The sequence below is a fragment of the Caretta caretta genome, chromosome 8 (assembly GCF_965140235.1).
Source record: "Caretta caretta isolate rCarCar2 chromosome 8, rCarCar1.hap1, whole genome shotgun sequence".
NCBI classification, from domain to species: domain Eukaryota; kingdom Metazoa; phylum Chordata; order Testudines; family Cheloniidae; genus Caretta; species Caretta caretta.
Genome location: NC_134213.1, coordinates 16,451,025 through 16,465,476, shown reverse-complemented (window position 1 = coordinate 16,465,476; position 14,452 = coordinate 16,451,025). Strand labels below are relative to the sequence as shown.

General features: G+C 46.3%; 1 protein-coding gene across 3 annotated transcripts in view; it reads left to right on the top strand.

Moving 5' to 3' along the window:
- The window catches only part of FGF1 (fibroblast growth factor 1), a 64,596-nt gene that overhangs the window by 20,021 nt on the left and 30,123 nt on the right, over window positions 1-14,452 (top strand). The window contains exon 3 of one of the 3 annotated variants that reach the window (XM_048861876.2): window positions 3,305-3,384. The exons of the other annotated variants lie outside the window; for them this stretch is intronic. The gene's annotated coding sequence lies outside the window, so the exon portion shown is untranslated. The remainder of the gene's footprint in view (window positions 1-3,304; window positions 3,385-14,452) is intronic. 3 annotated transcript variants of the gene reach the window in all.

The window sequence follows — 14,452 nt, the reverse complement described above, 5'->3', positions numbered from 1 at the left end:
TTCACACTCCACTGGTTAGCATTTCCAGCAGATTGGGGCTGCCCCGACTCAGCCTCACAAGGCTATAAGCAGGGGGAGGTCTGATTCCCCCTTACTTCCTTGCGTGCACTCCTTAGACCTGGGGGCCAAGTGAGTAGGGACAAGCAGGCGTTGTGAAGCCACTATTCCCTGAGCAGGTGGGCTTGGCTCTGACCCTCATGCATGGGCCATTGCTGTTGAATCATCACAGCTGGCTATCCATCTAAACCAGGGGTGGGCAAACTTTTTGGCCCGAGGGCCACATCTGGGTGGGGAAATTGCATGCAGGGCCATGAGTGTAGGGCTGGGGTAGGGGGTTGGGGTGTGGGAGGGGGTGCACTGTGCAGGAAAGGGCTCAGGGCAAGGGGTTGGGGCAGAGGAGAGGTGCAGGCTGTACAAGGGGGCTCAGGGAAGGGAGTTGGGGTGCAGGGGGGGTGCACAGTGCAGGAGGGGGCTCAGGACAGTGGTGCAGGGAGGGGTGTAGGAGGGGGCTCAGGGCAGGGGTTTGGGGTGCAGGAGGGGCTCAGAGTGTGGACTCCAGCCTGGCACCACTTACCTGGAGTGGCTCCAGGGTGGCAGCAGCACGCACCGGGGCCAGGGCAGGTTCCCTGCCTGCCTGCCCTGGCCCCGGCCCTTCGCCGCTCCAGGAAGCAGCCAGAACCACGTCCTTGGGGAAGGGAGGGCAGAGAGCTCTGCATGCTGCCCTTGCCTGTGGGTACCTCCCCCCGAAGCTCCCATTGGCCACGGTTCCCCATTCCTAGCCAATGGGAGCTTTGGGGGAGGTACCCACAGGTGAGGGCAGCGTGCAGAGCCCTCTGCCCCCCCTTCCCCAGGGGCCGCAGGGACGTGGTGCCGGCCACTTCTAGGAGCGGCGCAGCACCCACGGCGCCACGGGGGTGGCCATCCCGCGGGCCAGATCCAAAGCCCCGAGAGGCTGGATCTGGCCCGCAGGCTGTAGGTTGCCCACCCCTGATCTAAACTGAATGGGGTGAGGAGAGGGGTAGTAACTCGCTGTTGGCAAAGGCCACCAGCAGGCTTCTACACCATGGAGCAAGGTGGTAGCAGTATATAAGGGGGGCTTGTCTGAAGCACATTTCCTTCTCCACACTGATGATGGTTGGCACTGCTACACATCATCACTTAAAGGGTGCATCAGCACCACCTAGCCCTTAATCTTGACAAGACATACTCACAAAATCTTAAGAGCCAAACCACAGGCTGTTCCTTCAGGAGTTTTTGTTCTCTGCTGCTTCAGAGGAAGGTTACCCCCCACACCATAGCAATGAGTGAATATAACTGCAATTTCTAGAGATCAGGAAACTATCCACTCCTTTTAAGCCCAGCTACAGCATTCAACTCATTTACACCCTCTGTTCTGCTCAATAGTAGCATGCCCCACAGATCCCTGGCATGCTCTGAGAAGGATTTCCTTGTATCTTTACCAGGCGTATGAGCGACCCCCACGCATGCCTGAGTAGGAAGTGGTCTGAGTTGCTGTGTTATCAGATTCTAGAATTCAGTGGCTACAATATATTATATACCAGCTGATTCACAATGTTAAGAGGAGACCAGCTAAGTTTCTCAGCTCAGTATGTCCCATTAAAAGTTGTTGAGACCCCAGTCATTAGGTAGGTAGACAAAGAACAGCAGTCTGAGAGGCACCAGTTTGTAAGGCAGTCTTCCAACTAAACTCACCATCATTTGTTTATAATTAGCCTGGGGGCAGGCCTTGAATGATATGCTGGCCCCATTCTGCCATTTGTTTTCTTGGCTCCGAAAACGAAGGCGAGAGTATTTAGTTATTAGTCCATTCTCTTCACCCATAGGTTCATAGCCCACATTCTCCATGGGTACGAAAGGGGAGATCTTCATTCCGACATACACATAACTAATACGCCATTCCAAACAGACCAGTCTGTGTCTCAAGGAAAGATCAAATCCAGCTTTCTGCATACTGCTTATGTCGGATACAATTTACAATCCATAAAGCCCCCTGAAGGTGATGCCCATTTCTGGAGATCAATGCAAACTGGTTTGTTTAGCATTCTGCACATCTGGCCCCCCCAAATACTGGCTGGGAAAGCCACCTCTTACCCCACTACCTGAAAAAGCTTGGGGTAGATGCTTTGCTGATAAATACCGGGGCTTTTGGTTCCTTTTTAAAAACATGTAACCGAGTAACTTAAAAACGTGTAGCTTGAGTGTCATCTGTGGTTGTGTTTAGCACCCTGACGTGTGCCCTTTATATGAGTCCCTCCACTCCAGCCTATCCCTCATCCCAGTATACCAGTACAAATAGGCAAGGACTTTACATTATTTATACATGGGTGATATTCAGCCCTAGGTACAGCATAAGTCTATGCACCACTTCAGTATCACTTAAACCTTGTTTTTGAGGATTTACGTAGGATGTAAATGGTGTATTGGCCTTATGTGGGCCCTCTGCACAGCGGAGAATTTCATCCATATATAAAACTGGACATTCTGAATGAACTGTCATAAACGAACAGTGGATTACAGTGGACAAGAAGCTGGATAACAGTCAACAGTGTGCCCTTGTTGCCAAGAAGACTAATGGCATATTGGGCTGCATTAGTGGGAGCATTGCCAGCAGATTGAGGGAAGTGATTATTCTCTTCTATTAGGCACTGGTGAGGCCAGTATTGCATCCAGTTTTGGGGCCCCCATTACAGAAAGGATGTGGACAAATTAGAGAGAGTCCAGTGGAGGGCAACGAAAATTATTAGGGGGCTGGGGCACATGACTTATGAGGAGAGACTGAGGGAACTGGGCTTATTTAGTCTGCAGAATAGAAAAGTGAGGGGGAATTTGATAGCAGCCTTCAGCTACCTGAAGGGGGGGTTCCAAAGAGGATGGAGCTAGGCTGTCCTCAGTGGTGGCAGACGGCAGAACAAGGAGCAATGATCTCAAGTTGCAGTGGGGGAGGTCTAGGTTGGGTATTAGGAAACCTTATTTCAATAGGAGAGTGGTGAAGCATTGGAATGCTTTACCTAAGGAGGTGGTGGAATCTCCATCCCTAGAGGTTTTTAAGGCCCAGCTGGGATGATTTAGTTGGGTTTGGTCCTGCTTTGAGCAGGGGCTTGGACTAGATGACCAACCTAATCTCTATGATTCTATGAACTAGCCTATCAGGAACTGCAGACTGTGTCATTTGTCAGTCAAAAGGTAATTTCCCCTAGATTTACCGCTTGTCTGGCACATTTTGTCCAGAGAACTCAATAAGCTTTACTAAAGGGAATTAATCATCACTGTCCCCATTTTACAGATGGAGAAATTGAGGCACAGACAGGTTAAGTGACTTGCTCAAGGCCACAGAAAGGAAAAACCAAGTACAGGATCGAACAGGTACCTTATTTATTTGCAAGGAGGTCTTGGATTTGAACTGACTCATTAGTAAAACTGGCTGAATAATGGGAAAAACTATTCACAAATAATAAAACAACTGTGAACTTTCACAAAGGAATTATTCACAAGGAATTATTAGACTAACTCTAGTCATAGGTATGAACAATCTCAGTATGGGTCATATAATATACAGGCTGGAGACAGACAAAACTGGTGTAAGTTAAACTTTTGTGAAGCTCTTGAGCTGTTTTGCGGGACCACAAATCTACCTGTGTTTATGACACTTGTTTTTCCTGTAGTTTAAACCTATGTTTGTCTTTTAAAAGATGATTCCTTCTTCTTCATAGCACCGATCCCTTCTCCCAGATAGATTGTAAGCTCATCAGGACAAAGAACGTGTCCTACCTATGACTGTAATGCACTTATATTTATACACAACTTTAACTATTTTTCATTAGGCTCTTTCCCCTCCCTGATCCTTTTTTCACAATACAGTTAGAGTTTGTGTCAGCTTTCAGAATCATGATACTGGAAAGAATTCAACATTAAGCAAAAGCAGTGTCCCCATCCCTAATACACACCAATGAGTGTCGCTTTGGAGAATTTCTGAATATCCAAGGACACACTTAATTCTAAAATGGAAGCTTATTTTCCTGGAACACACTCTTTACTCAGATGGGTAGCTATAACAGTGAGTGTGCATGCGCTCGTTTGCATCGAGCTAGACAGAAAACTCCGAACCAGTAGAAATGATTGCTGAAAGGATGCAGATACTGGAGAAATATGAATTTAGAAGCTAACGATTCATTCAGTGGCACTTTGCAATTAACTTTGTGAACCCTAGTGATTGAGTGTGGGTGTGTATCATTCTCATTTGCACTTTTTACAAGCAAAGCTCCCACAATTATATATTCACTTTTGATAGCACATTTACTGTATCTTAGTGGTAGAAGAAAAAAGAAAATAGTAGTAGAAGAAAATTCTCTGGCACTGAAGTGGCTTTTCCTCCCTGCCTTCACATGGACCTTAAACATTGTTACAGGATGAAGGGCTGGGTGGATCCTTATCAAAAGTTAGCTATGTACTAGCACTGTTATACCATTAATGCCTTATTTCTCAGGTACGGTTATCCTGCAGTGCCTGCAAATTTAGCTAGGAGCGCCCTCTTCTGGGGTTTTATTCAACTGCTACCATGGTCACACCAATAAAATTGCTGAATATCATCAGGAGTTCTCTCCTATTCTAACTTTAATTTTTCTTATTTCAAACATAATATAGTCTATCAGCCAACCCTCTCTCCTTCTAGGTTATTTTTAAATTTTGTATTACACTTTCAAGCTCTCTGGAGGGATTGCGTATTTACAGATCTTTCCCCAGTGATAGGTAGTGTTATATTTGTTTAGGTTTTTTGTTTGGAGTGTTTAATGTCCGAAACTAATTGGGGAGGGGAGGAGATAAATCCTAATTTTCAGAACACTGGATATTTCTTTTTCACTGCTGTTTTTCCCTTTCGGCTCCCCACTTTACTGCTGACTGTCAGAAGCAACCGTAAACTGTCAGCTTGAGCAGAAGTGCTAGAAATACTAAGGGTGCCAGTATGTGGTTTGGATCAAGCTCTTCCCTTCCTACCTGGCTCTGTGAATAGATGATGTTAATGCCCTAAAACTGCCACCATTTTCAAGGTAAAAGATGTATTTACCAGGATGTGAAGGCTGTTGCCAAATGCCATTTTGAAATCTCTCACTCAATTGCCAGTGAAAGCTCATAGCAATAAATAAACACTGCTTAGAGCTCCGTGGAGAAAAAGCAAGTCTCCTAACAAACATTAGTTTAGTTTCCCAATAGAACAGTAGGTAATAGCAACACTTTGCACCTACATGCAGCCCTAAATGGCTTGTGAGCTGCCTGTTTAAGAGAACCACCCTCCCCCACCTCTGCTATACAGCTGGAGCCCTCTGGCTTTAGTGGGGGGCGACTGGCAGGGCATCTTCCATGAGTGGCCTTGAATTTTAGAACTTGCCCCGGGTGAGTTGGACATGAATGGCCTGAACTGGCTGACCTTCACACCATGTTGCAAAACTTCTCTCTTTTGTCCTGCTCTTGGGAAGTGGGGTGGGGATTAGGGACTGATCTTCCATTGTCCTAGTTATTTTCATCATGACTGTATTGTGAGGTGAAGCCACTGGATTTAGTTAAATAATGTGGCTTGATGTTTATATTTTTGTGTGAATGTGTGGTTCTAATATTATGCTTAGGTAAATGAGAGCCTATGAGAAGTGTTTTTTAAATGGGAAATCAATTGAAATAAATATAAGGCCATTACCTGAAGAACACAACCTATGTTATAAACATTTAACGAAGTCTCAAAACCCTGTCGAGCCAGGCATTCTTATACCCCTTTCTATAACACAGTCTAAGGCACAGAGTTGTTAATTCATATCACATGCCTAAGGTCACACAGCAAGGGCTACAATTGTGACATGCAGTTCTTTGCTGTGTCACTAGGCCACATTGCCACCCAGGGCTCTTCCCAGGTTATAAGCAACAGCACTGTCTAAAAGGTATGTCTACACTACGAAATTAGGTCGAATTTATAGAAGTTGGTTTTGTAGAAAGCGTTTTTATACAGTTGATTGTGTGTGTCCCCACACAAATACTCTCAGTGCATGTAGTCAGCGGAGTGTGTCCACAGTACTGAGGCAACCGTTGACTTCCAGAGCGTTGCACTGTGGGTAGCTATCCCACAGTTCCTGCAGTCTCCGCCGCCCATTTGAATTCTGGGTAGAAATCCCAATGCCTGATGGGGCTAAAACATGGGGCTAAAACATTGTGGTTCTGGGTACATATCGTCAGGCCCCCCTTCCCTCCCTCCTTCCATGAAAGCAAGGGCAGACAATCGTTTTGCACCTTTTTTCTCGAGTTACCTGTACAGATGCCATACCACGGCAAGCCTGGAGCCCGCTCAGCTAACCGTCACCGTACGTCTCCTGCGTGCTGGCAAAAATGGTACTGCATTGCTACACAGCAGCAGTTTATTGCTTTTGGCAGCAGACCGTGCAGTATGACTGGTAGTTGTCATCGACTTAGTCCTGGGTGCTCTTTTTAATCACCCTCGATGAGGTCAGGGGCACCTGGGCAAACATGGGAGTGACTCAGCCAGGTCATTTCCCTTTTAAGTTTCGTCTCATGGCGATTCAGTCCTACCAGCAGTGCACTGTCTTTTAATCAGCAGCCAGCAGAAGACAATGGCCAGCAGTCATACTGCACCATCTTCTGCCAAGCACCCAGGAGATGATGATGGCTAGCAGTCATACTGCACAGTCTGCTGCCAGCAAGATGTATAAAAATAGATGAAGTGGATCAAAACAAGAAATAGACCAGATTTGTTTTGTATTCATTTTCTTCTCCCTTCCTCCGTGAAATCAACAGCCTGCTAAACCCAGTTTTGAGTTCTATCCTTGAGGGGGCCATTCTGTTTCTCACAAAGCCACCCCCTTTGTTGATTTTAATTCCCTGTAAGCCATGTCGTCAGTCGCCCCTCCCTCCGTCAGAGCAACGGCAGACAATCGTTCTGCGCCTTTTTTCTGTGCAAACACCACACCACGGCAAGCATGGAGCCCACTCAGATCATTTTGGCAATTAGGAGCACATTAAACACTACACGCATTATCCAGCAGTATATGCAGCACCAGAACCTGGCAAAGCGATACCGGGTGAGTAAGCGACGTCAGCGCGGTGACGAAAGTGATGAGGACATGGACACAGACTTCTCTCAAAGCACGGGCCCTGGCAATGTGGGCATCATGGTGCTAATGGGGCAGGTTCATGCAGTGGAACACTGATTCTGGGCTCAGGAAACAAGCACAGACCGGTGGGACTGCATAGTGTTGCAGGTCTGGGACGATTCCCAGTGGCTGCGAAACTTTTGCATGCATAAGGGCACTTTCATGGAACTTTGTGACTTGCTTTCCCCTGCCCCAAGGTGCAAGAAAACCAAGATGAGAGCAGCCCTCACAGTTGAGAAGTGAGTGGTAATAGCCCTGTGGAAGCTTGCAACACCAGACAGCTACCAGTCAGTCGGGAATCAATTTGGAGTGGGAAAATCTACTCTGGTGGCTGCTGTGATGCAAGTAGCCAACACAATCAAAGATCTGCTGATATCAAGGGTTGTGACCCTGGGAAATGTGCAGGTCATAGTGGATGGCTTTTCTGCAATGGGATTCCCTAACTGTGGTGGGGCCATAGACGGAACCCATATCCCTATCTTGGCACCGGAGCACCAAGCCGGTGAGTACATAAACCGCAAGGGGTACTTTTCGATAGTGCTGCAAGCACTGGTGGATCACAAGGGACGTTTCACCAACATCAACGTGGGATGGCCGGGAAAGGTACATGACGCTCGCATCTTCAGGAACTCTGGTCTTTTCAAAAGCTGCAGGAAGGGACTTTATTCCCAGACCAGAAAATAACTGTTGGTGATGTTGAAGTGCCTATAGTTAAACTTGGGGACCCAGCCTACCCCTTAATGCCATGGCTCATGAAGCCGTACACAGGCAGCCTGGACAGTAGTCAGGAACTGTTCAAGTACAGGCTGAGCAAGTGCAGAATGGTGGTAGAATGTGCACTTGGACATTTAAAAGTGCGCTGGCGCAGTTTACTGACTCGGTGAGACCTCAGGGAAACCAATATTCCCACTGTTATTACTGCTTGCTGTGCGCTCCACAATATCTGTGAGAGTAAGGGGGAGATGTTTATGGTGGGGTGGGAGGTTGAGGTAAATCGTCTGGCTGCTGGTTACGCACAGCCAGACACTAGAGCGGTTAGAAGAGCACAGGAGGGCACGGTGCGCATCAGAAAAGCTTTGAAAACCAGTTTCATGACTGGCCTGGCTGCGGTGTGAAAGTTCTGTTTGTTTCTCCTTGATGAAACCCCCCACCCCTTGGTTCACTCTACTTCCCTGTAAGCTAACTATCCTCCCCTCCTCCCTTTGATCACCGCTTGCAGAGGCAACAAAGTCATTGTTGCTTCACATTCATGCATTCTTTATTAATTCATCACACAAATAGGGGGATAACTACCAAGGTAGCCCAGGAGGGGTGGTGGAGGAGGGAAGGACAAGGCCACACAGCACTTTAAAAGTTTAAAACTTTAAAACTTATTGAATGCCAGCCTTCTGTTGCTTGGGCAATCCTCTGGGGTGGAGTGGCTATGTGGCCGGAGGCCCCCCCACCGCGTTCTTGGGTGTCTGGGTGAGGAGGCTTTGGAACTTGGGGAGGAGGGCAGTTGGTTACACAGTGGCTGTAGCGGCGGTCTGTGCTCCTGTTGCCTTTCCTGCAGCTCAACCATACGCTGGAGCATATTAGTTTGATCCTCCAGCAGCCTCAGCATTGAATCCTGCCTCCTCTCATCATGCTGCTGCCACCTTTCAGCTTCAGCCCTCTCTTCAGCCTGCCACTTACTCTCTTCAGCCCGCCACCTCTCCTCCCGGTCATTTTGTGCTTTCCTGCACTCTGACATTGTCTGCCTCCACGCATTTGTCTGTGCTCTGTGAGTTTTCTGGCAGGCTTGCCTCAGCTCCTTAAGTTTCACGCAGCACTGCTTTTGGTCCCTGTTATGGCCTCTGTCCTTCATGCCCTGGGAGATTTTGACAAATGTTTTGGGATTTCGAAAACTGGAACATAGTTCTGATAGCACGGATTCCTCTCCCCATACAGCGATCAGATCCCGTACCTCCCGTTTGGTCCATGCTGGAGCTCTTTTGCGATTCTGGGACTCCATCATGGTCAGCTCTGCTGATGAGCTCTGCATGGTCAACTCTGCTGATGAGCTCTGCATAGTCACCTACAGCTTGCCACGCTGGCCAAACAGGAAATTGAAATTCAAAAGTTCACGGACCTTTTCCTGTCTACCTGGCCAGTGCATCTGAGTTGAGAGTGCTGTCGAGAGAGGTCACAATGGAGCACTCTGGGATAGCTCCCAGAGGTCAATACCGTCTAATTGTGTCCACAGTACCCCAAATTTACCCCGGCAAGGCCGATTTCAGTGCTAATCCCCTTGTCGGGGGTGGAGTAAGGAAATTGATTTTAAGAACCCTTTCAGTCGAAAAAAAGGGCTTCGGTGTGTGGACGGGTGCAGGGTTAAATCGATTTAACGCTGCTAAATTCGACCTCAACTCCTAGTGTAGACCAAGGCTAACTAGAGCACCTTTCTCACTTGCTCTTTCTCTTACAATCTCACTCATTGTCCAGGGCATATGCACTGGTTTCTCTTGAATATAACTTGGAGTGATTTGGGGCTAGAGCTGTATGTGTTTATAGTTATGGAATCAGCTTTCCATTTACATTAAGAAAGCTGAAACTTTCTCTGTTTTAAATCAGGATTGAAGAGGTGGGTCTGAAATATAAAGCGCCTGAGCATTTTTTGAGTAGGGCTCTGTATAAAAATATTTGCATATTAGGACTGTAATTCCTCAAGTGTTCAAAACTGGATACTGCTCATTTACTACTTGCTTTTTGTGAGGCTTTGTTTTATTTGGTTAGAGGGTTGAGAAGGGGTCATTCAGCCTTTTGAAAAATACGATCCTCTTCTGCTTTGGTATGAAAATTGAGACTACACAAATGAAAATAGCACCAGTGTTTCAAACGGGGCACTGTTTTGCTTGGAGTCAGTGCAAGAGCAGCTGCATGATTCTGTCTGTTTGCGTGCAGCCTGTGGTTTATATGACCTTTTTCGCTAACTTTGTCACATGAAGGCTCGACACAGCGTGTACCTCTTTAGAGCTTCAGATCCCCTTCTTGGTGTGTTCATGTCTGGGGCAGAGAAGGACCAGAGTCAGATCCAAAACTTTCACCAAGGTTTGATGGGTTCCTAGCCAGTGTTCAATTTATGTCCCTCTCTAAACTGGGAGGAGGAGGGTAAACCAATATCTGAGTGCATCTATACCCCAGAGCTGGAGGCCTTCCCAGTTAGTATTCAGCCAGGAACCTGCATAACCGACTGGATTTTATCAGCATAGCAGAAAGTACTTACATTTCAATCATTATTTTTTTCCTAGAGAGACACTGGGTGACTTTAATGCCTGTTCAAATGACCAACACAAGGGCCATATATCACTTAGGCAGTACTTTGAAGGCTTACGTAGTGCTTAGGGCTTGTGCTAATCTTCTACACAGGGGTGAGTGTCACCCTTTGGAAGGGTAATTTCCATTTCCATCTTGTGAAACCTGAGATTGATAGGAATGTCTCCACGAATAATAATAAATTCAAGTGAAAACTATGCTTGTTTGGCTTTAAATCCCTACTACAGCATTTACAACCAAAATTTTACAGCCTTGGGCTTCAGAACCTTAAACTGGCCAGAAACAAAAGTGAAATTTACCAGTCTATTTTCACTGTCCTGGCTGAGAGAAATGCAAAAAGGAAACAATCAATTAGCATTAACCACAAAAAAGACATTTGATTTTTTAAACTCTTTAAATGTTAATTATGTACAGTGCTGAAAATAGATGCATAGAGTTTTAGGCTAGGAGACACCATTAAATCATCTAGTCTGAACTCCTGTGTATCACAGGCTATTAAATTTCACCCAGTTGCCCCTGCATTAAGCCCATTGTGTTTGAGCCCTTGTGTTTGGCTAAAGCATCTCTTCCAAAAAGAGCTGTCCAGTCTTGATTTGAAGACATCAAGAGACAGAGAAGCCACCACTTCCCTTAGTAGTTTGTTCCAATGGTCACTTACCCTCACTGTTAAAAAGTTGTGCCTAATTTCTAATTTGAATGTGTCTTGCTTTAGCTTCCAGCCACTGGTTCTTTTTATGCCTTTCTCCACTGGACTAAAGAGCCCGTTAGTACCAGGCATGGAGAACTAGGAAACTTCTGATTTATTTTTATGAAAAAAAAAAAGTGACTGTTTCCCTTCCTCACTCGTATTGTTACTTGCTGAATATGAAGAGGTTAATTTCTTTCTGGAAGCAGGACAAGTATTTCAGTGACTGTCGGGGGGGATGTCACACAAGCATGTATGACCAAGGATTGTCAACTTGAGAATTGAATAATAGGATTATGGACTATTTAAAGACCATTTTTATCAGCTTGTAAGTGTTATATGTATGGGCTCAGGGGGGCTGGTGGTGAAAAGCAGAAATTAAAATCATTGGGGGAGGAGGAGGGAACTAATGCAAATCCCCAGGCAAATAAACAAGCAGAGAGAAGGGTAACCCCTTCTTCCTCCCTGGAGGAAAGTGCATAGACTGGTTTTACCAGCTTTGGAGAAGCCTGGCAAAGGACTGAAAAACTGTATAAAGTGTCCGGTCTGATACAGGAGGGAGTCATAGTCACCCAATCCAAGAATTCCTCCCAACCCAGAAGGGGGTGAAGAACACCAGGAGGAGCAGAGCTGATGGGTCGGGGGCAAGCTTGGGGGGATAGAACTGATGGGGGCGAAGGGGGACTGGGCAGATGGGAGGGCAAGAGATAGGCAGAACTGATGCAGGAGAAGAACTGCTATGAGAACTGGGGGGGGCAGGATTGTTTTAGGGGTTGGGGGACACAGAATTAATTTGCTGGGCAGAAGACAGGTAGAGGGGTGAGAGCTCCTGCAGCCAGAACCAGAAGTCACCTTATTCAATAAGGAGAGTGGGGGTCCACACACACACCTCTCTCTCTCTCTGCTAGAAGACAGACCGAAAAGACACAATGTCATCTTTTTAATAAAATCTCATGGTTTTATGGGCCAGTCAAATGGTTTTCGATCTCAAGGTTGGCAACAGTGTTCAGAATAGATAATACTGTGCTTTATGAAGGCTGGCAGGTCACTACTTAATTCTTGCCTTGGCCCTTGGAGAGAACAGGACAGCAGGTGTTGAACTAAACTCAGGCTTGCTAAGGTGATAATGAATTGCAGGAGAAATTGCAGCCTAAATCTCCAGTCTAGAGGGAGAGGAAGGCAGGTTCCTGCCTTAAGAAAGGGGACAGCTAGAGGCTTCAGACCTGAGTCGGGTGCCCTCAAAGAGGCCACAACAGAGCCAGAGGTGCAGTTACCTCTGGAACTCTTATCGCTGCTATATTATCCCTATGAAAGTACTTATACACTGTAGTCCCTCACTGGATAACATTTTCTTCAGCTGTCGAATCATATCTCAAATAAGTAATTTTTTTTTCAGAGTTCTTATCTGACTGTTGGTTCAAGCAACTACAAAATAAAACAGCAATTACATTGTGCAGTTATTAGATACTAAATAAAGAAATAAGATACTGAGCAAGAGAATATGGGGCAGAATTCTGCCAGACAGTGTTTCCTAGAATTTAACGTGACAAGGTACACAGTCCCTTATACAAGCCCCTCAGCACTAGTACAGTTAACGCCCTATGGATTTCCAGGGTTGTAAATCAATATTGAGCTTGTAGCCAACCCAGAAACAATGGAGTCCTATCTGGAACAACTCCACCTGATACTACACTTGGGGAAGCTTCATTGTTGAGTGATGATATATTTAATGATGGTGAACCACAAGTTTAGGACATATGGATTATCTTGGATTAGAAACCAAAAATTTACATTCCAACACTCCTGAACTACGGGGCAGGGGAGTTGTTTAAAATCTGGATCCAAACTCAGATCCAGATTTTGCAGCCTGTGCTAAGTTTGGATGCTTTTCTGAACTCCAGCTGTGGGAGTATTCACAGTTACACCCAACACAACATGAAAATTCCCCATGTTCATTGTTCACTATGAAATCAAGACTTGGAATGTGTCAGGGAGCAGATCTGCTGAGGCTCCAGAACCTTTTGTGTAAACCTGGGACTGGCCGATGGTTCAGCATTGCCATCAGGAGTGAGGTGTGGTTTCATAGAGTTTTGATGGGGAAACCAGGTGAAACTTGGCCATTTTGACTGAGATTTGCTTGGAGATTTGGGCTTCGTAGCTGGGTGAGATTTCAGTGAGGGTTTTGAGTGCCCCAGGAATGCCAGATCAGGGCCTTTGCGAAGTAGCGATAGCAAAATCTTTGCGCTGGATTCTTTCATTTTGCTTCTACCCCCATTGTATTAGACAGAACCTGTCAGTGAACCAACCACAAACAACTGAGCATTTATATCTTCATTACCAAATACACAGGGACCGAGACAGAGGAAAAGGGAGAGAAAGTCCCTGGAGAAAGGTGTCTATAAACAGAACCTTAAAATACAACTGTTCAAAGTCTCCTCCTTGCCTTGAGATGAGCTGTGAGCGCCTGTTTGCCTGTTTCTGGGAAGACCAAGCAGAAGGAAGTGGCTAAGTGGTGTGCAAGTACATACGTGGGAGCAGCCACACCTGCAGTGAGACACTAAACAAACCTGGGCTGTATTGCTTTTGTGGTCTGACATTTAGCCCTGTGTCCTGCAAGGGAATTGGAGTGGGAGTAGAAGGGGGAAAACGGTGACCTTTGAGAATATGGTGAGTGTTTCGCCCCATTTAACCTTCCTGCCTGGAGACCTGCTGGGGATGAGGGAGTCAGGAAGAAGAACGGCCCTTTGCATCTCTATAGAGCCACCGCTTCTAGGATCCCAAAGTGCTTTGCAAATAGAGTGACCCCAAGAGGGATCAGCAAAAATCATTTCCTTGCCTGCTGTTAAAGATGGGGCTTAATTGCGCTCTGCATCTGAGGATACTTTGAGTCAGTCAGTATCATCAAGTCAGAGGTTGCCTCATAAAGGTTATGTCCTTGTACAGTTCTCCTTGTATTAATTCATTAATGCCATTCTAGAGCCCATAACCATTGTTCCTGCACCGCATAGTGCCGACATTGAGACACATTTCCCATGTCTAGGGAAATAATATCCCATGACCCCACAGAGCACAACAGCTTTTAAGAAGGTCATATATTAAATCAGTGTTGGCTCTGGGATTGGAACCTAGAGTTTCTGATTGCCAGTTGCATGCTTTAGCCACTAGACCAGGGGTGGCCAAACTGCAGCTTGTGAGTCTCATGTGACACTTACAGTTAACAGTACGGCTTGCAGAGGCCCCCCCCCAGTTCTCTACCTACCAGACTGGGGCAGGAGGAGCTCGGGGCTTCTGCCATGCAGCAGGG